The sequence below is a fragment of the Erinaceus europaeus genome, chromosome 3 (genome assembly GCF_950295315.1).
Source record: "Erinaceus europaeus chromosome 3, mEriEur2.1, whole genome shotgun sequence".
Taxonomy (NCBI): domain Eukaryota; kingdom Metazoa; phylum Chordata; class Mammalia; order Eulipotyphla; family Erinaceidae; genus Erinaceus; species Erinaceus europaeus.
This window is the reverse complement of record NC_080164.1, coordinates 132,689,125-132,709,640: the sequence shown is the minus strand read 5'-3', so window position 1 is coordinate 132,709,640 and position 20,516 is coordinate 132,689,125.

The following is a 20,516-nucleotide window of genomic DNA, read 5'->3' as shown; positions in this document are numbered from 1 at the left end:
CTTTTTTTGCTTTGGACCAGACTCAAACTAGCAACTTAATGTGATTGTAAAGTAATAACAAAAGAAAGAGCATGATACGTACTGTCTCCAAAGCTTAAAAGTTCGCCTGAGTGTGTATGTGCGTGTGTGTGAGTGAGTGTGTGTGTGTGTGTGTGTGTGTGTGTGTGTGTGTGTGTGTGTGTATGTTAGGAATTATAAAATTTAGAATGGAAGAAATAAGATGCGCTGTTCATGTCCACTTAAGAGTAAATTATTGTAGTGTTCTCTATACTTAAACTATTTTCTGGGAGTCGGGAGGTAGCACAGCGGGTTAAGCGCACGTGGCGGAAGCACAAGGACCGGCTTGAATATCCCAGTTCGAGCCCCCGGCTCTCCACCTGCAGGGGAGTCTCCACCTGCAGGGGAGTCACTTCACAGGCAGTGAAGCAGGTCTGCAGGTGTCTATCTTTCTCTCCCCCTCTCTGTCTTCCCCATCTCTCTCCATTTCTCTCTGTCCTATCCAACAACAATGACAACAACAACAATAATAACTACAACAACAATGAAAAACAAGGGCAACAAAAGGGAAAATAAATATATATATAAACTATTTTCTAGAACTATAGTTGCCTAGAACTATCGTTGCTGGCACATGCCAGAACTATGTTGTTTTGCTCTAGCAAACAGTTTAGTTGGTATTATCACTTAATTAAAATAATCTTTATATTCCTTAAAAGCAATCCATATTTATCTTGTATTTTGGTGGTAGCATTAATCGCTGTGAATCTCTCCCCCAGAGAAATAGTAGTGCTTTTGATTTACTAATCTCATGAAGGAGCAATTCTGATAGACTGCACTTAGCTTTCAATACAAAATAGTTCTTATTCCAACCACTAAGTGGTTGATATTCACTAAGTACTTTCTCTCTCCCTCTTTATCTTCCCCTCCCCTCTCAGTTTCTGTCTGTTGTATCCCCCACCAAAAAAAAATAAATGAATGAACAAATGGCCACAGAAGCAGTGGATTCATAGTACAGGCGCCAAGACTTAGCGATGACCCTGGAGGCATAAATAAATGAATAAATAAATAAATAAATAAATCACTGATCAATAATCCTTAAAAGAGCTCAGGACTTGGTCTTGGTTTTGGTTTTCAGTTTTTTAGTTTCAAGTGTCAGGAAAATCATTTGGGAAATAGAAAGAAATATACTGAAACACAAAAGTATTATAGATACCATTTTAAAATATTTTTCCCATACTTTACAGGACAGAGAGAACCTAAGTGGAGAGGAGATGATAGAGAGTGAATGAGAGAGACACTTACAACATTGCTTTGCCACTCATTAAGTTTTATCCCTGAAATCTGATATGCAGGTGGGTCCTAATTATTGTCTGGGGAGGTGATGCCATGGCTGTAAAGGGCTAGAAAGCTGGATCAGGGAAGAGAGTAACTCCCAAATAGGGGAATGGGGTATAAATATTGTTCATTGTAAACCCCATCGATTTGATGTGATCTGAGGCCCATTTTCAGCTTAGGAGCCTATGTGACCTCTGCATCCCTTTAGATCTGAGCTCACATTCTGTGGTTATGAGTAGGAACATTCCATGCTGCCCTAGTACTGACCCATCTTCCTCAGGTGTAGCATAGAGTATGTTGTCCATCCTCCCTTTGGAGGACGGAACATTCTCTACCATTATTGATCCAAGTTGAGGGCAAGGTCCTATGGGGGCCCACAAAGGGGTCTGTTCTGTTGTTCCTGACAGAGATGACTGGTAACAATGGAGAGAGGGATTTATTTGAGGTCTAGGCCCATCATGTCTGTCTGGGAATCTCAGGACTCCCTGAATAGGGCCCTAGCTGATGGGGTGGCCTGATAGTGACTAGAGAGAGAGTCATCATTAAAGTATGCCAGTCTCTTGCCCTTATTCAGCTTTTGCAGTCCTTGTTTGATAAGCTTAGCTTTTGGAGTGAGTGAGTGAACTGTAATAGGAAGTAGGTGAGGAGTGTATCTAAGTCTAAGTAGACACTATTTCATTATGAACTTTATACTGACTCAGTGCAGACTATTGTGTAGTTTTGTTTTCAGGTATGTATTTTGCCCTAATGTATGGATACATGTGAACATATGCTCTATCTTACTGGACCTGGCCTATATCTAGGTTTTGGGACTTTGTTAAGAAGTGAACCACCTGGAATGGAATTAGAGAATACTATGAAAGGAAAGGTATCACCTGAGTGATGAGGGTGAAGGGTTGACATTCCACGCCTGAAGTCTCTGTACACAGTCTGAAGTGAAGCATGCTGAGGTGGTACTCCTTGTGTTGATTAGGTTGGGATCAGTGGATGGAATACCATTTGGTATGAATTGAGAGAAGCATGCAGGAAAGTGGGCCCCACCCTAGAGGTTCTAGGACTGGGAGAAATATAGGCTCTAAAGAGGAAGCAGGAGGATCCTGCTGTCTTACAGTTTAAGAAGACAATAGACAGTTATTACTATAATCACATTATTTGGCAATTGGGTTAACTTTGAAATATCCCTTTGTTAGGATTTGCTGTATCATACACAACATCACCATAATTTATGACCTTTGATATTATTTGCATATAGCTGTGCCACCGGTTGCTTCTGTTCTCCCTGGTCTAAGCTTTTAAGAAAGTCAACATATCAAAGACTCATCCTATGTATTAAAAAGACTCAGTCTGTAATTTAAAAAGTTTGAGACATTCTATCAGTTTTCCCCTCTCATATTAATCAAATATTGATTTATATGACTACAAATTGATAGGAGTGTACATAAACACCATTCCCACCACCAAAAGACTGTGTTCTATCCCCCCTCCCTGCACCCCATGAAGCTGATGTCATGGCTGCTCCTTCTGCCAGTCATGACATCACCTCCCCAGACAATAATTAGGACCCACCTGCATATCAGATTTCAGGCTCAAGCAAAAAAAAAAAAAAAAAGCACTAGTATAGCCACAGGCCCTTTGGAATATAACTAAAATATGCCTACTAGCTATCTACAAAATGGATGACCCCCCCCCCCCAACACCTCATCTACACTATTCCAACCTTTAGGTCCATGATTAGTCAACAATTTGCTTGGTTTTGTATATTAACTCTCTTGTCAACCACCAGGTTCCAGATGCTAGCAGGATGCCAACCAGACTTCCCTGGACAGACAACCCACCAATGTGGCCTAAAGCTCTGCTTCCCCAGAGCCCTGCCCCACTAGGGAAAGAGAGAGGCAGGCTAGGAGTATGGATCGACCTGTCAATGTCCATGTTCAGCAGGGAAGCAATTACAGAAAGCAGACCTTCCACCTTCTGCATCCCACAATGACCTTGGGTCGATACTCCCAGAGGGTTAAAGAATAGGAAAGCTTGGAGTCAGGTGGTAGTGCAAAGGGTTAAGCGCATGTGGCTTAAGGATTCTGGTTTGAGCCCCTGGCTCCCCACCTGCAGGGCTTCACAAGCAGTGAAACAGGTCTGCAGGTGTCTCTCTTTCTCTCCCCCTCTCTGTCTTCCCCGCCTCTCTCCATTTCTCTCTGTCCTATATAACAACTATGACAGCAATAATAACTAAAACAACAATAAAAAAATAAAATAAAAAGAATAGGAAAGCTATCAGGGGAGGATATGGGATACAGAGTTCTGGTGGTGGGAACTGTGTGGAGTTGTACCCCTCTTGTCCTATGGTTTAGTCAATGTTTCCTTTTTATAAATAAAAAATTAAATAAAAATATCTCAAAAAAAAAAGTTTAGTAGAGACTGTGGGCTTTAGTCTGGATCCTCATGCACGGTAATGTATGTACTCAGCCAGGCCCCATAGATAATTTTTCAAAAGGACTCATTAGTCATGCAACTATGGGTATAAGGATGCCTTGAATCTGCAATATGTCAGCTCACCCAGTTTTCATATGCCAGACCTTTTGTTTTTTGTTTTTCCATTATAAAAATAAAATAGTGCCCTAGCAGTCTGATCACTTGATGCAATATAGGAACTATGATTGGTTAGGCCCCATAAAGTTCCTAGATGATTTTAATGATTTTCTTCAGTCTCTTCCATACTGAACTGACTGAAGTGTGTGTCCCCAACCAGTCTCACAAATTGTCTTTGTAAAACTTAACCCCTAACACCTCAGAAAAAGTTGTCTTTAGAAATGAGGCACTTAACAAGTGATTGAGATAAAACAAGACCACTTAAGTAGACCAAAGCAGAAACTGTCCAAACCATTCCTTGGGTTTTATGAAGGTTTCATTACATATGTAATATTGATTAATTCAGTATTCACTGGCAATGGATTCAACATCCAGCCCCTGTTCCTCCAGTCAAAAAACTAGTAGTAAAGATTTCAACTCCTCCCATGTTCATCAAAGAAGCAATTACAGAAGCCAGACCTTCCACCTTCTGCACCCCATAATGATCCTGGCTCCATGCTCCCAGAGAGATAAAGAATAGGGAAGCTTCCAATAAAGAAGATGGGATATGGAACTCTGGTGGTGGGAAATGTGTGGAATTTTATCCCTCTTATCCTATGGTTTGGTCGATATCTTCTATTTTTTTATTTTATAAATAAATATTTTCAACTGGAGAATAAATATATTCATTATAAGTTATAATATCATACACAAACAGAGGAAAGGTGATGGCAAACGCAGGTGGCAAAGGGGTCATCTGCAAGCCAAGACAGAGACCTTAGAAGAATCCAAACCAGCTGGCACCTTGCTCTTAGTCATCTAACCTCCTGAACTGTGAGAAAAATAAAAGAATTTTGTTTGGCAACTCAATTTGAGGTATTTTGCTATGGAGTTTCTAAAAAACTAACATTAACATCTGCTAATACACACTTTAAAATAATACTACCATTCCCTTTAACAATATGCTGTTTGATGTCACTATGAAAAGAAATTCCTTTGAGCTCATTCAGAAGATATGATTAGAAAAAAAGGAGATGTGTCATATAATAATTTTTAATATTCTGATCACCCTAAGTCTTTAAATTCATTTTCCCACAGAATATCTGACAAAGCAATTTTCATTGGTTTTAGCCAGCACCAAGTTCAAGTTTTAATCAATCAGCCAAATAAAAGATGAGGGTTAACTTGACCGAAGTAAATTCACTGTAGCAGTATGATCCCTTACAAAGTTCCACATAAAATGTCTACAGTCAGGCAAAGAAGACTGTGAACACAGGTAAAATATGAAGTTAGAACTGAAGACCATTGATCACCCCAATACACTGCTGTGCTTGTGAGGTTTGGACCGCCAATCCTCAATCACACTAAGGAAGGAGTTAGCATATCTGAATAGTGAATTTACAGATGACAGACGTCTCAAGTTATTATCCCCTTGAGCCGCTACAATGAATTCAGAAGCTCTTATAAAACTTCTAGGAGGGGGGGGCTGGACGGTAGCACACCAGGTTAAAAATGCACATAGTACAAAGTGTAAGGATACTGGTTCAAGCCCCCAGCTCCCCACCTACAGAGGGGGTCACTTCACAAGTGATGAAGTGTCTCTCTTTCTCTCTTCATCTCTATCTGCCCCTTCCCTCTCAATTTCTCTCTGTCCCATCCAATAAAATGAAAAAAAAAAAAAAAAGACTTCTAGGAGTTCCTTACCTATATCCTAAACTTAGCCCAGTGCACAAATAAATTTCCTTCTCCTTAATTTAACATACTTAAATATATTACAACATGTTTTCCAACTTTGTATTGATAGTTAGCAATCCTTTCCTTATGTATCATATTTTATACATGCTCCTGGGATATGCTGAGATTAATTTTTGTCAAGGTATCAAGGACTATTAAGGATGAAGCAGGAGAGATCTGACAAGACCCTAAACTATGGTTACTTGAGTGGAGTTCATTACAAGTGGCCCCAAAATGTAAAAGTCAAACCTGAAGACTGAAAGTAATTACTGCTTCTGATGGTAGGGAGGCTAAGAGGATTTGGGGTTACTCAAGCTCATCGTGACACACTCAAATTATCTCATCTCAATTCTTAAAGTCCCAGTATTTCCCAGTAAATCGGTGCCAAACATTGATGACAGAAAAGGACCTCAGAAATCTGTGAACTCAACTTTTTTGTAATTTAGAAATTCAGAAGATCACTCCCAACACTTTAAAAGGGTAATGGAATTTTTCGAACAGTCACAGGACGTCGTGATTACAACCATATACCCACAGTATGTTTACTTCTTGTTTCTTTCCTCATAATGTCTCATAAGAGCTCCTCAGCCTTCTACAGCCCACATGCCATAGGAATTTTACTCCTGGGAACCTAGAAGTTGGCTTAAGAAATGCCTTTACCAGACTGACAGGGATGCAGAGGTTACACTGGTTCCTGTGCTAAATATGAATAGACATGGGCCCTAGGTCCAATCAATGAGGTTTATAGTTAATGGTATTTATATGCTTTTCCTATATGTGGGAGCTATTCTCTGCCCTGATTCTGCTTTCTAGTCCTATCTCCAACACTGACACCATCTCCTCAGACAATAATTTTAGCCCATTTGCATGTTAGCTGTCAGGCCCAAGCAAAAAATGGTAAAGTCATGGAGCCCTTGAAATATGTCTAAAACAGACTTCCTCGCTTCTTCCAAAATAAAGACTCCAAATCTCATCTGCTATCTTCTTACCTTTAGGTTCCTGATTATTAAACAATTTTTTTTGCTTTATATAATAATGATTTTCAGCCACCAAGTTGCAGATACTACCATAACATCAACCTGACTTCCCTAAGCAGATGAACTCACCAATGTGTCCTGGAATCCCACCTTTCCAGAGCCCTACCAGTAGAGAAAGATAGAAACAGGTTGGGGTATGGGTCGACCTACCAGTGCCCATGTCCAGCAGAGAAGCAATTACAGAAACTAAAGCTCCCGCCTTCCGCACCCCATAATGATGCTGGGTCCATACCCCCAGAGGGATAAAGAATAGGAAAGCTTCTGATGGAGGGGATAGGATGCAGAGCTCTGGTAGTGGGAATTGTATGGAATTGTAGCCATCTTATCTCACAATATTAAATCACTAATAAAAACTAATTGACTAATGTTGAGTGCTCACATTACAGTGCATAAGGACCCAGGTTCAAGACCTTGGTCCCCACCTGCAGGGGGAAAGCTTCATGAGTTGTGAAGCAGAGCTGCAGGTGTCTCTCTGTCTCTCTCACTCTCTCCATCCCTCCCAATTTCTCTCTGTCTCTATCCAATAATAAAGAAAAAATACGAAAAAAAACTAATTGACTAATTAAAAAGAAATGTTTTTTTTAAAACTGGATGTCACTGCCAACCTGTATCCGTTTCCAGTAGTTTTAGAAATGACGCTGCCTTCAAATTCAACCAAGTCAAATAATCAACCCAAATTCCAAGTCATAACTCCATTCTAGGAGTATACAGTATTTTTAACATATTGGAAACTTTTTTATTAGTGACTTATTTCAAAAAGAATAAAACATTAGGAGTATAATTCCTCATTATTTCTACCATTAAGGTTATGTGAGTCCATGTCACCAACAGTGATCACCATAATTCTCCCAATGTCTTAGAGATAGATTCGCTAGTTTATTTATTTATTTACTTACTTATTTATTAACTGCAAATTCGTGTGTTTCAATTCTATATATTCTACATATGAATGAAGCCATCCATCTTTTTCTTCCTTCCTTACTTCACTAAGCATAATCATTTCCAGTTTCATCCATTTTGTCCTAGTGGATGAAATACTGCCTTTTATAATTGCCAGGTAGTACTCCATTGACTATATACCCCACATTTCTTTATCCAGTCATCTGTTGATGGATATTTAGACTGCTTCCACGTTTTAGCTAAGCTGAGAAAGAAAGGCAGAAGCTGTCTTATAGCTGCATAGCTTGCCAGTGTTGACAGGAATATGACCTTGGCCTTCACTTACACCTTTCAAATATTTCTTATGTATACACTACTGTCAGAATATAATTTTCTTCCAGCTACAGTGGATTATTGAAAAAAATCTACTGTTAACTTTCCAGCCTGTATAATGTAGGAAAGCTTATTAAAAAAAAAATGAGCATGAGACTTGAGTGTCACTTGACTAAATCTAGCAAAAGTGCAACCACTGAGTACTATTAGCCTCTTTAATCCAGCAAAAGGATTCCTGCCTTCTCAGTCTGTCCTTTTTCAGTGTTACACTGACAAGAACAGTAGTCTCAGATTCAAGCGTGTTTTTTTTTTAATTAAGGGGTCACTTTGCTGTCTTTCTTCTGTTTTCAAACATTTCATCCTCAGATTATTTGCAATAGTCTCTTTAGAAGAGAAAAGAAAAAAAAGTATAATCAACTCATCACTGACTCATAAAGCTGCTTTGTCTTTGCAGTCTAGCTTGCAAATCTGGGCTTCCATACTAACATATTCTCTTTGTGTATTACAAAAGAAATAGTAGTTTTAAAAGGATATCCATTTTCAATGGGTGCCACAACAAAATATCACAAGTAGTCACCTCAAAACAATAGAAATGAAAGTGAAATCACAAAGTAAACTTTGACTGGGAGTGGTATATTGCACCAAAGCAAAGGCAGGGGAGAAGAGAAAGGATGGAGGGAGTTTGAGATTCTTGGTGTTTGACAGTGAAAAAAATGACCTTAGTTGGAGGTGGGAGTGCTTTACAAATACCTAACAGTGTATTCATGTGTCAACAACTACACTTTTAATCACCAACCCCTAATCAAGTGATAGAAAAGTAATAAATTAGTTTCTTACAATTTTAGATACTAAAAGTCTGAAATCTAGGTGCCTCTAGTACCACAATAAGGTCTGAAACACTGGACAGAATAATTTTTTGCCTTTTACTAGCTTCTGATAAAGTCATCAGTCTTGCCCCCATACCTATGGACATCCAATCTTTGACAAAGGTGTCCAGAGTATTAAATGGGGAAAGATGAATCACTTCAACAAATGGTGTTGGAAAAAAATGGGTTGAAACATGCAGAAGAATGAAACTGAAACACTATATTTCACCAAACACAAAAGTAAATTCCAAGTGGATCAAGGACTTGGACATTAGACCAGAAACTATCAGATACTTAGAGGAAAATATTGGCAGAACTCTTTTCCACACAAATTTTAAAGACATTTCAATGAATTGAATCCAATAACAAAGAAGACTAAGGCAAGTATAAACCTATGGGACTACATCAAATTAAAAAGCTTCTGCACAGCAAAACAAACCACCACCCAAAGAGACCCTTCACAGAATGGGAGAAGACCTTCACAGGACATACATCAAACAAGAGTTTCACAACTGGGAGTTGGGCGGTAGCGCAGCAGATTAAGCGCAGCGGGCGCAAAGCACAAGGACCAGTGTAGGATCCTGGTACCAGCCCTGGCTCCCCACCTGCAGGGGAGTTCCTCCACAGGTGGTGAAGCAGGTCTGCAGGTGTCTATCATTCTCTCTCCCTCTCTGTCCTCCCCTCCTCTCTCCATTTCTCTCTATTCTATCCAACAACGACAACATCAACAACAATAATAATAACCACAACAATAAAACAATAAGGGCAACAAAAGGGAATACATAAACATTTTAAAAAGGAGTTTAATAACCAAAGTATATAAAGAGCTTGCCAAACTCAACAAGAAAATAAATAACCCCTAGGGAGTCGGGCTGTAGCGCAGCGGGTTAAGCGCAGGTGGCGCAAAGCACAAGGACCGGCATAAGGATCCCGGTTCGAACCCCGGCTCCCCACCTGCAGGGGAGTCGCTTCACAGGTGGTGAAGCAGGTCTGCAGGTGTCTATCTTTCTCTCCTCCTCTCTGTCTTCCCCTCCTCTCTCCATTTCTCTCTGTCCTATCCAACAATGACAACAACAATAATAACTACAACAATAAAACAACAAGGGCAACAAAAGGGAATAAATAAATAAAATGAATATTTAAAAAAAAATGAAAAGAAATAACCCCATCCAAAAATGGGGAGAGGACATGGATAGAATATTCACCACAGAAGAGATCCAAAAGGCCGACAAACACATGAAAAAAAAAAAGGTTCCAAGTCTCTGATTGTCAGAGAAATGCAAATAAAGACAACAATGAGATATTACTTCACTCCTGTGAGAATGTCATACATCAGAAAAGGTAGCAGCAGCAAATGCTGGAGAGGTTGTAGGAACAAAGGAACCCTCCTGCACTGCTACTGGGAATGTAAATTGGTCTAACCTCTGTGGAGAGCAGTCTGAAGAACTCTCAGGAGGCTAGAAATGGACCTACCCTATGATCTTGCAATTCCTCTCCTGGGGATATATCCTAAGGAACTCAACACATCCATCCAAAAAGATCTGTGTACACATATGTTCTTAGCAGCACAATTTTATAGCCAAAAACCTAGAAGCAACCCAGGTGTCCAACAACAGATGAATGGCTGAGCAAATTGTGGTCTATATATACAATGAAATACCACTCAGCTATAAAAAATGGTAACTTCACTGTTTTCAGCCAATCTTGGATGGACCTTGAAAAATTCACGTTAAGTGAAATAAGTCAGAAACAGAAGGATGAATATGGGATGGTCTCACTCTCAGGCAGAAGTTGAAAAACAAGATCAGAAGAGAAAACACAAGTAGAACCTGAACTGGAAATGGTGTATTGCACCAAAGTAAAAGACTCTGGGATGGTGTGGGGAGGGGATACAGGTCCAAAAAGGATGACAGAGGACCTAGTGGGGGTTGTACTGTTATATGGAAAACTGGGAAATGTTATGCATGTACAAACTATTGTATTGGGAGTCGGGTTGTAACACAGCAGGTTAAGCGCAGGTGGCGCAAAGCACAGGGACTGATGTAAGGATCTCGGTTGGAGACCTGGCTCCCCACTTGCAGGAGAGTCGCTTCACAAGCAGTGAAGCAGTTCTGCACGTGTCTGTCTTTCTCTCTCCCTCTCTGTCTTCCCCTCCTCTCTCCATTTCTCTCTGTCCTATCCAACAACAATGACAACAATAATAGTAACTACAACAATAAAACAAGGGCAACAAAAGGGAATGAATAAATAAATAAATATTTTTTAAAACTATTGTATTTACTGTCAAATGTAAAACATCAATTCCCCAATAAAGAAATTAAGAAAAAAAAGTGCTAGGATCCCTGCAGGGGGGCTGCTTCACAAGGGGTAGAGCATGTCCGCAGGTGTCTGTCTTTCTCTCTCCTTCTCTATCCCCTCTCCTCTCTCAACTTCTCTCTGTTCTTCCAATAAAATGGGAAAAAATGGCCTCCAGGAGCAGTAGATTTGTAGTGCTGGCACCAAGCCCCAGCAATAATCCTGGAGGCAAAAAAAAAAAATTCAAGTAAAATGGCAGGTGGTATGGCATGGTTTCAAGTGTGATCATAGACTTGTATAGCTTACATTCATAGGTGCAAACGGAAAACATAGGTGCAAAGTATGTCAAAATTATAAATTGATTTAAAGGATAACTACTTAAGGACAAAGGAAATTCACATCTAAGTGATATAATCTTTACATAGCACTATATCTAAGATAGATATTAAAATTCATCTCAAAAGAAACTGATAACTGTGTAAATGTGGACACCAAGAAGATGTTAATTATCATATTTTGTTCAATTTTTTATTTAATTTCCCAACCGCTAAGTCTAAGTTCTACTCTGACCTAGTAACATTGGTGAGAAGCCTGTAATTAATATAGTCATATGACTTATTTTTCACTTTTTATCAGTGACTTAACAGTGTCTTAAAAACCATGCAACAGATTTTTCATAAACCTTGTATTAAGTGCCAAGTGTTAATTCGGGGGGCGGGGGGTTCAAAGGTAAGTAATGGATAATCTCTCCTCCCCAAACTCTTAGCAACTTAGTAGGAAAAATAAGTGAGTCCATACACAATTAAAGTGCCCTGATGTAAAAGCTACACAGGGGATCAGACAGTGACATACTTGATAGAGCGCACATGTTCAAGCCCCAGTCCCCACCTGCAAAAAGAAAGCTTCACAAGTGGTGAAGCAGTGGTATAGGTGAATCTTTTTCTCTTTTCCCTCTTGACTTCTCTCTGTCTGTATTGCAAAAACACATAAATAAAAATAATACATTTGTAAATATAGTTAAATCTACATAAATATTAAGAACAAAGTGGAATTAAGAGAATAGCTATCTAAATCATACTGGGCCAGGGTAGTTAAGATAATCTTTGTGTTCAGAGAAATCAATTCTAGTAATGAATTATAAATAGTTCATAAAAGATGGAAAAGGTGTTCACCTATTAGGTGAAGAAAACAGTATATATAGATATAAAGATACGAGACAGAACAGCACATTCTGAGAACTTTCAAAAGTTCACTATGTATCAAAGTAAGGACTGCAGAAGCTGAATAAGGGCAAGAGACTGGCATACTTTAATGATGACTCTTTAGTCACTATTAGGCCACCCCATCAGCTGGGGCCCTATTCGGGGAGTCCTGAGATTCCCAAGCAGACATGATGGACCTAGACCTCGAATAAATCCCTTTCTCCATTGTTATTGGTCACACCTATCAGGAACAACAGAATAGACCCCTTTGTGGGCCCCCATAGGACCTTGCCCTCAACCTGGATCAACAACGGTAGAGAATGTTGCATCTTCTGAAGGGAGACTGGACAACATACTTTATCTTCCATGTGAGGAAGATGGGTTCTGAAATTGGGGAAGCTTGGAACGTTCCTATTCATGACCACAGACTGTGAGCTCAGATCTACAGAGACGCAGAGGTCACACAGGCTCCTAAGAGACCACATCAAATCGATGGGGTTTACAGTCAACAATATTTATACCCCTTTCTCATATTTGGGAGCTATTCTCTTACCTGACCAAGCTTTCTGGTCCTTTTCCCAACCATGACATCATCTCCCAGACAATAACTTGGATCCACCTGCATATCAGATGTCAGATACAGGGGGGAAATAAACTAGTATAGTCATGGGCCCTTTGGAATATAACTAAAATAAGCCTACTATCTACAAAACAGAGACCCCACACCCACCTCCAACTCTTCATCTGCACTATTCCAGCCTTTAGGTTCATGATTAGTCAACAATTTGTTTGGCTTTATATGTTTTTTTTCTTTTTTTTAATTTCTTTATTGGGGAATTAATGTTTTACATTCAACAGTGAATACAATAGTTTGTACATGCATAACATTCCCCAGTTTCCCATATAATACAACCCCCACTAGGTCCTCTGTCATCCTTCTTGGACCTGTATTCTCCCTACCCACCCAACCCCACCCCAGAGTCGTTTACTTTGGTGCGATACTTGGCTTTATATGTTAACTCTTCTTTTAACCTCCAGGTTCCAGATGCCACCATGATGCCAACTAGACTTTGCTGGGCAGAAGACCCCACCAATATGTCCTAGAGCCCCACTTCCTCAGAACGCCGCTCCACAAGGGAAAGTAAGAGACAGGCTGGGAGTATGGATCAACTTGTCAATGCCCATGTTCAGCAGAGAAGCAATTACAGAAGCCAGGCCTTCCACTTTCTGCATCTCACAATGACCTTGGGTTCATACTCCCAGAGAGTTAAAGAATAGGAAAGCTATCAGGAGAGGGGATGGGATATGGAGTTCTGGTGGTGGGAATTATGTGGAGTTGTACCCCTCTTATCCTATGGTTTTTGTCAGTGTTTCCGTTTTATAAATAAATTTTTTTTAAAAAAATTTCACTATCATCTCCCCACACAATAACTTGGATCAGATTTCAGGCTCAGAGGAAAAAAGGGGGGAAAAGCTAGTATAGCCACAGGCCCTTTGGAATATAGCTAAAATATGCCTGCTAGTTATCTACTGTCGGGCTAGCAATGTGAGGGAAAGAAATGACCCAGGAACCAAGCTCGTGGCAGCAAGGCCATACAAATCTTTATTCATCTGAGCGCCTCAGAGTCGGGTGGTAGCACACCTGGTTAAGCCACAAAATCGCAATGGCTGGTGTCAGCCTCCTGGTCTGCCCGTGGACACTCCTCCAGGTTGGAACATGGAAGAGACAAGTCAGAAACAGAAGTGGCTTGACAATACCATACATGGTTAGGAAAGGGACGAAGAAGGGTGAAAGTCTCCGGGAATGGTATGGACCTCCTCAGCAATTGTTGCTAGGGGTTCAACTGGTAGGATTAGCAATACCCTGTGGGGAATTAGGAAGGAGACCTTTAGTCATTTGTAAGACAAAGCAGAAGATTGATATGTAGATAATAAAAGGAATGCAGGGTGAAGCAGGCTTAATGTTTTAAGGAATGCCGGGCTCCTGGAAGCAGGAAAATGCAGGGTGTTTTGTAAGGCAGGGAAGTCTGATATTGTGGGCAACCTTTTGAGGTTCCTGTGTCACCCCACCCCCCTTACTCAACCTCTCTGTAGAGAGAGAGACTAACAGGACAGACTCACCTCTCAGGTCAAGCCCTGCTAGGCTCCACCACACCCCCACAATTTCCCTATGAAAAATAGTATAGCCACAGGCCCTTTGTCATATTAACTAGAATATGACTACAGTTATCTACAAAATGGAGAACCCCCAAACTCTTCTTCTGCACTATTCCATCCTTTAGGTCCATGATTGGTCAACAATTTGTTTGGCTTTATATGTTAACTCTCTTGTCAACCACCAGGTTCCAAATGCTAGCATGATACCAACCAGATTTTCCTGGACAGACAAACCACCAATGTGGTCTGGAGCTCTGCTTCCCCAGAGCCCTGCCCCACTAGGGAAAAAGAGAAGTAGGCTGGGAGTATGGATTGACCCCATGTTCAGTGGGGAAGCAATTACAGAAGCCAGACCTTCCACCTTCTGCATTCCATAATGACCTTGGGTCCATACTCCCAGAGAGATAAAGAATAGGAAAGCTATTGGGAGGGGATGAGATACAGAGTTCTGGTGGTGGGAACCTATGATATAGTAATGTTATCCTATGATATAGTAATGTTACCTTTTTATAAACAAAAATTTTTTTTTTTAAAGTCCACTATGACTGGGTTTAAATGAGAACTAGAGATGGTAGAGGGTGATGATCTGGGGGGTGGGTAGAGAACAATTATACCTACAAGATAACTTCACAAAGTCAATGAAGTCCGCGGTTCAACTTACCCAATGCTCACCAATATCTGTTCTCTCCGTCTAAGCATTTGAATGACACATTACTCATACCTTGGAGTTATAGGAGAATAAGGAGAGTGCTATGTGCTATGGTATATTTTGCCTCTGGTTCAAAGCACAAAAAAGTGGAACAGTAATATCCAGATGGCACAGTTCTGCCAACCTGGGCCACTGAGAAAGTACATGAAGCAGAGTGTTCACTCTGCACTCCTAAACCACAGGAAAAATAAAGACTAAGCAGGACTTGTATTTTTCCTGAGTCACTGAAATTGTCAGTCAAATTGCTACCACAAAATAACCTAACATCAGCCCAACACAGAATATGACAGCACCTAGAATGTTCCTACATATGACCACAGAATGTAAGCTCAAACTTATAGGGATGCAGAGGTTACACAGGCTCCTGTCCTAAATATAGGCCCCAGATCAGATAGATGAGGTTTATAGTTAGCAGTATGTATATAATTTTCACATATTTGGGAGCTAGCCTCTGCCCAGATCCAGCTTTCTAGTCCTATATCCAGCACTGACACCATCTTCCCAGATAATACTTTTAGCCTACCTGCATGTTAGCTGTCAGGCTTAAGCAAAAATTGGTAAATTCATGGGGCCCTTGGAATATATCTAAAATAGACTTCCTATCTTCTTCCAAAATAAAGAACCTTTTTATTGCAACAAAGAAAGACACTGGGGTGGGGGGTGGGGGAGGTAAGGGTTTAGGTCCTGGAACATGATGGCAGAGGAAGACGTAGTGGGGGTTGAATTATTATGTGGAAACTGGGAAATGTTATGCTTGTACAAACTATTGTGTTTTGCTGTCAACTATAAACCATTAATCCCCAAATATATATAAAGACCCTAAATTTCATCTGCTATATTCTTACTTTTAGGTTCCTGATTATTTAACAATTTTTTCTGCTTTATATCTTAATGCTTTTCAGCCATCAAGTTGCACACACTACCATGATATCAACCTGACTTCCCTGGGCAGATGACCTCACCAATGTGTCCTGGAATGCCACCGCTCCATAGCTCTGCCCCACTAGGGAAAGATAGAGAAAAGCTAGAGTATGGATTAACCTGCCAATGTCCATGTCCAGAGGAGAAGCAATTACAGAAGCCAGACCTTCCACCTTTTTCACCCCATAATCATCCTGGGTCCATGCCCCCAAATCAATGGGGTTTACAGTAACCAATATTTATACCCCTTTCCCATATTAGAGAGCTACTCTCTTCCCTGATCCAGCTTCTGGTCCTTTTTCCAGCCACGACATCATCTCCTCAGACAATAACTTGGATCCACCTGCATATCAGATGTCAGGCTCAGGGGAAAAAAAAGAAAAGAAAAAAAAAAAAACTAGTATAGCCACAGGCCCTTTGGAATATAATTAAAATATGCCATTTACAAAAATGGATGACCCCCCCCCCAACACTTCATCTGCACTATTCCAGCCTTTAGGTCCATGACTGGTCAACAATTTGCTTGGCTTTGTATGTTAACTCTCTTGTCAACTACCAGGTTCCAGATGCTAGCATGATGCCAACCAGACTTCCCTGGACAGATAACCCCACCAATGTGGCTTGGAGCTCTGCTTCCCCAGAACCCTGCCCCACTAGGGAAAGACAGAGGCAGGCTGGGAGTATGGATCCACCTGTCAACGCCCATGTTCAACGGGGAAGCAATTACAGAAGCCAGACCTTCCACCTTCTGCATCCCACAATGACCTGGGTCCATACTCCCATAGGGTTAAAGAATAGGAAAGCTATCTTTAGGGATGGGATATGGAGTTCTGGTGATAGGAATTGTGTGGAGTTTTACCCTTCTTATCCTATGGTTTAGTCAATGTTTCCTTTTTATAAATAAAAAAAAAAAAAAGAATAGGAAAGCTTCCAATGGAGGGGATGAGATGCAGAGCTCTGGTGGTGGGAACTGTATGGAGTTGCACCCCTCTTACCTAATAGACTTGTCAATCATTATTAAATCAGTTAAAAAAAAAGAATATGACTGCAAAAAAATTTTATCAATAGAATCATTTAATAAGACTTGTGTTTTAGAAAGATCACACTGACAATAAAACAGAAGAATGTAGACTTATAAGGCCAAGGATGAATTCAGGGAGATAAATCAAAGGTTATACAATGGCTCCTGTCTTCCACATTAACCATGCTTACTTACTTCCAACTAAACCTCACAATATCAAATACCTGTAATCAAGGACCATAGGATAGCAGGTAAGACTTCCTCAGTCCAGACTTCTTCCAGATGTACTGCATGTAGAGATTCCCTGATGAGCCTTTGTATTCATGCAGAGCCTAAAACCAATTTAATAAGCCTGCATCTTCAGTAAGGATAAAAATTTTCAACTTAGTATAAAAAGTGCATATAACAATTTTCCCTAAATTACTCTGAAAATCCCTTCTTTTGTTAAGCACCTACTCTAAATATGTAGCATTTTGAAATTCAGAACAGAAGAATCAAAGGGAAGCAAGCCTTCAGGTGCCATTCTCCGTCTGTGTAACTCATAAATTGTTTAAATAACTGGCCACGATTTCCCTGAGTATCACATGAAACAATAAAGAAGTTACTGAGTTGAAGGTACTGTAGAAAGCAATATAAAATGATCAGTATGTTTGGGTGATGGTGCTAACAAATGATAAAAATGTACCACAGTGGCATCCTACCTAGTTACTAAACCAGTTGGAAATAGAACATATTGAAAATAATACAAGTCTAGCACTTAGATCTCCAGACTATGTAGCATATGTAATGGTGAGTGACCTTGGGCAAACCAACCACCTTTAATGTCTCTGTTTCCTTTCTCTCACTTAACTATGAGAAGATTACTTTTCCCCCTCTGAGAGATCATGTGAGAAGTTATAACAGAAGCGATTATTAAGCATTTTGCATCTCTTTCATGAACAGAGCCCGAAATTCAAAGCAGTTCTATAGATGCACAGACAGGGACCCATAAATGCATTTGGTCTATACCAAGGGATGATTCTGCCATGTGTTACTGCTGAGAAATGAAGGACTAGTATTAAAAATGCATAATCTAATCAAGAGAAAGCTACTAATGAGTAGGAAATATGCGACCTTGATGTTATGGGATTTTTTTTAATGTTCATCCTATTAGAGCTGCCACAATTTCTCATGGATATGTTGAAATGAAAATTAATGTAAAGAAGAAGTTTTGAAAGATGAAATGAGACCAAACCACAAGTTCCTCGAGAGGGACTGGCATGCCTCTGGGGCAAACACAGAGTTGTAACAGCAGCAGGACAACCACAAAGGCAGACATCCTCCAGTTAAAAATTACATCCTCCAGTTTCATCCTCCAGTTTCATCCTCCAGTTAAAATTTCATCCTCCAGTTAAAAATTACAAATTTTCAGGCTATTTTTCACTCCTTTAGAGTTTGGTTAACTCCATTTAGTCATTCTACTGACCAAGAGCCCAAACTTTTGACCAAATTTATAGACCATTAATAGTATAGTATCAGTTTGTCAAATACTCTTTGACTTATGCACAGAACTGGCAAAATCCTTGACAAAATTAAGTGATCTCAGACTTTCCCATGGGTAAATAAATCTAGTCTTCAGGTGCCAGGTGGTGGCACACTCAGGTGAGCACAGCTGTTACAGTGTGTAAGGACCTAGGTTCAAGCCCCCAGTCACCACCTGTAGTGGGGAAACTTTACAAATGATGAAGCAAGTACTATAGGTGTCTCTTTTTCTTTCCCTATTTATCTACCCCTTCCAGCTTGGTTTCTCTCTATATCTATCCAATAAATGAATAAATAAATCAATTAATTATTTAATTATTTTTATATCCATTCTTAGAGACAAGACCTTATAAGATACAGCAAAGTGTTCCTCTTGGATTCCTGTTCATTCATGAATAAGCACATTGACCCTAGGTCAGATTGATACGGTAAGCAGTTAATGGTGTTTAGATATTTTCCTCATGTTTGAGAGCTACTCTCTACCCTTATCCAATTTTCTAGTCCTATTCTCAACTCTGACACCATCTTGCCAGACAATATTTTTAGTTCACCTGTATGTTAGCTATCAAGCTCAGGCAAAAAATTACTAAAGTCATGGGCCTCTTGGATCATACCTAAAACAGACTTCCTTCCTTCTTCACACACAAAGACCCCTAATTTCATCTGCTCTATTTCTACCTTTGGATTCCTGTTTACTAAACATATATGTGATAAACATATCATGCTTCATATCTTAACTGCCTTTCAGCCATGAAGTTTCAGACACTACTATGATGCTGTCCCAACTTCCCTGGGCAGATGACCTCACCAATGTGTCCCGAAGTCTCACCTCTCCATAGCCCTACACCACTACGGAAATATAGAAAGAGGTTGGGGGTATGGATAGACCTGCCCACATCCATGTCCAACAGAAAAACAAGTACAGAAGCCAGATCTTCCATCTTTTGCACCCCTATAAAGAATGCTGGTCCATACTTCCAGAGGGGTAAAGAATAGGGAAGTTTCCAATGGGACAAGGGTCTCTGATGGTTGGAACTGTATGGAATTGTACCTATTAACTTAAAATCATACTAATTATTTTTTTAATTATTTTATTAAATCATTAACTGTTCTGAGATTACTGGCTAGAGCAAAGGGATGTATGCTGTGTGCATTTGAGTTTGCGTGTATATGATTCTTTTTTAACGAGTTTTAATATTTTCCTTTGTTTCTGTATTTTGTTTATATTCTGTTGCAACATTTTCATGAGAGACAATCTATAACAAGAGAAAGACAGAAAATAGGAAAAAAATGATGTTTACTTCATTCCTACTAACTTATGGCTTAAATGTACTTAAAGAGAAACACTTGAACAGTTAGTGAAGAAATAGTATTTTATATCTTTCTTTAATTTGTTCATTCTTTATTCTTTGTCATATGACAGGTGTCAACAAGCAGCATCAATGTGTTCACAGTTGCTTCCACAGAAGAGGGAAAACAGGACTGCATTCCAGTTTCTTTCTTTCTTTTTTTGCTCCCAGAGTTATTGTTGGGGCTCGGTGCCTGCACCACGAATCCACTGCTCCTGGAGGCTATTTTTTTCCCTTTTGTTGCCCTTGTCATTTTATCATTGTTGTGGTTATTATTATTGTTATTGCTGTCCTTGTTGTTAGGCAGGACAGAAAGAAATGGAAAGAGGAGGGGAAGACAGAGAGGGGGAGAGAAAGATAGACACCTGCAGACCTGCATCACTGCTAGTGAGGTGACACCTGCAGGTGGGGAGCCAGGGCCTCGAACCAGGATTCTTAAGCCGGTCCTTGCACTTTGCGCCACATGTGCTTAACCCACTACGCTACCATCCTACCCCCATTCCAGTTTCTTCATGGAACATAACTTGGCTCAACCAAGATAAAAAGTTGGACTACCTACAGTTGACTGCAAAATATTAATCCCCCAATAAGG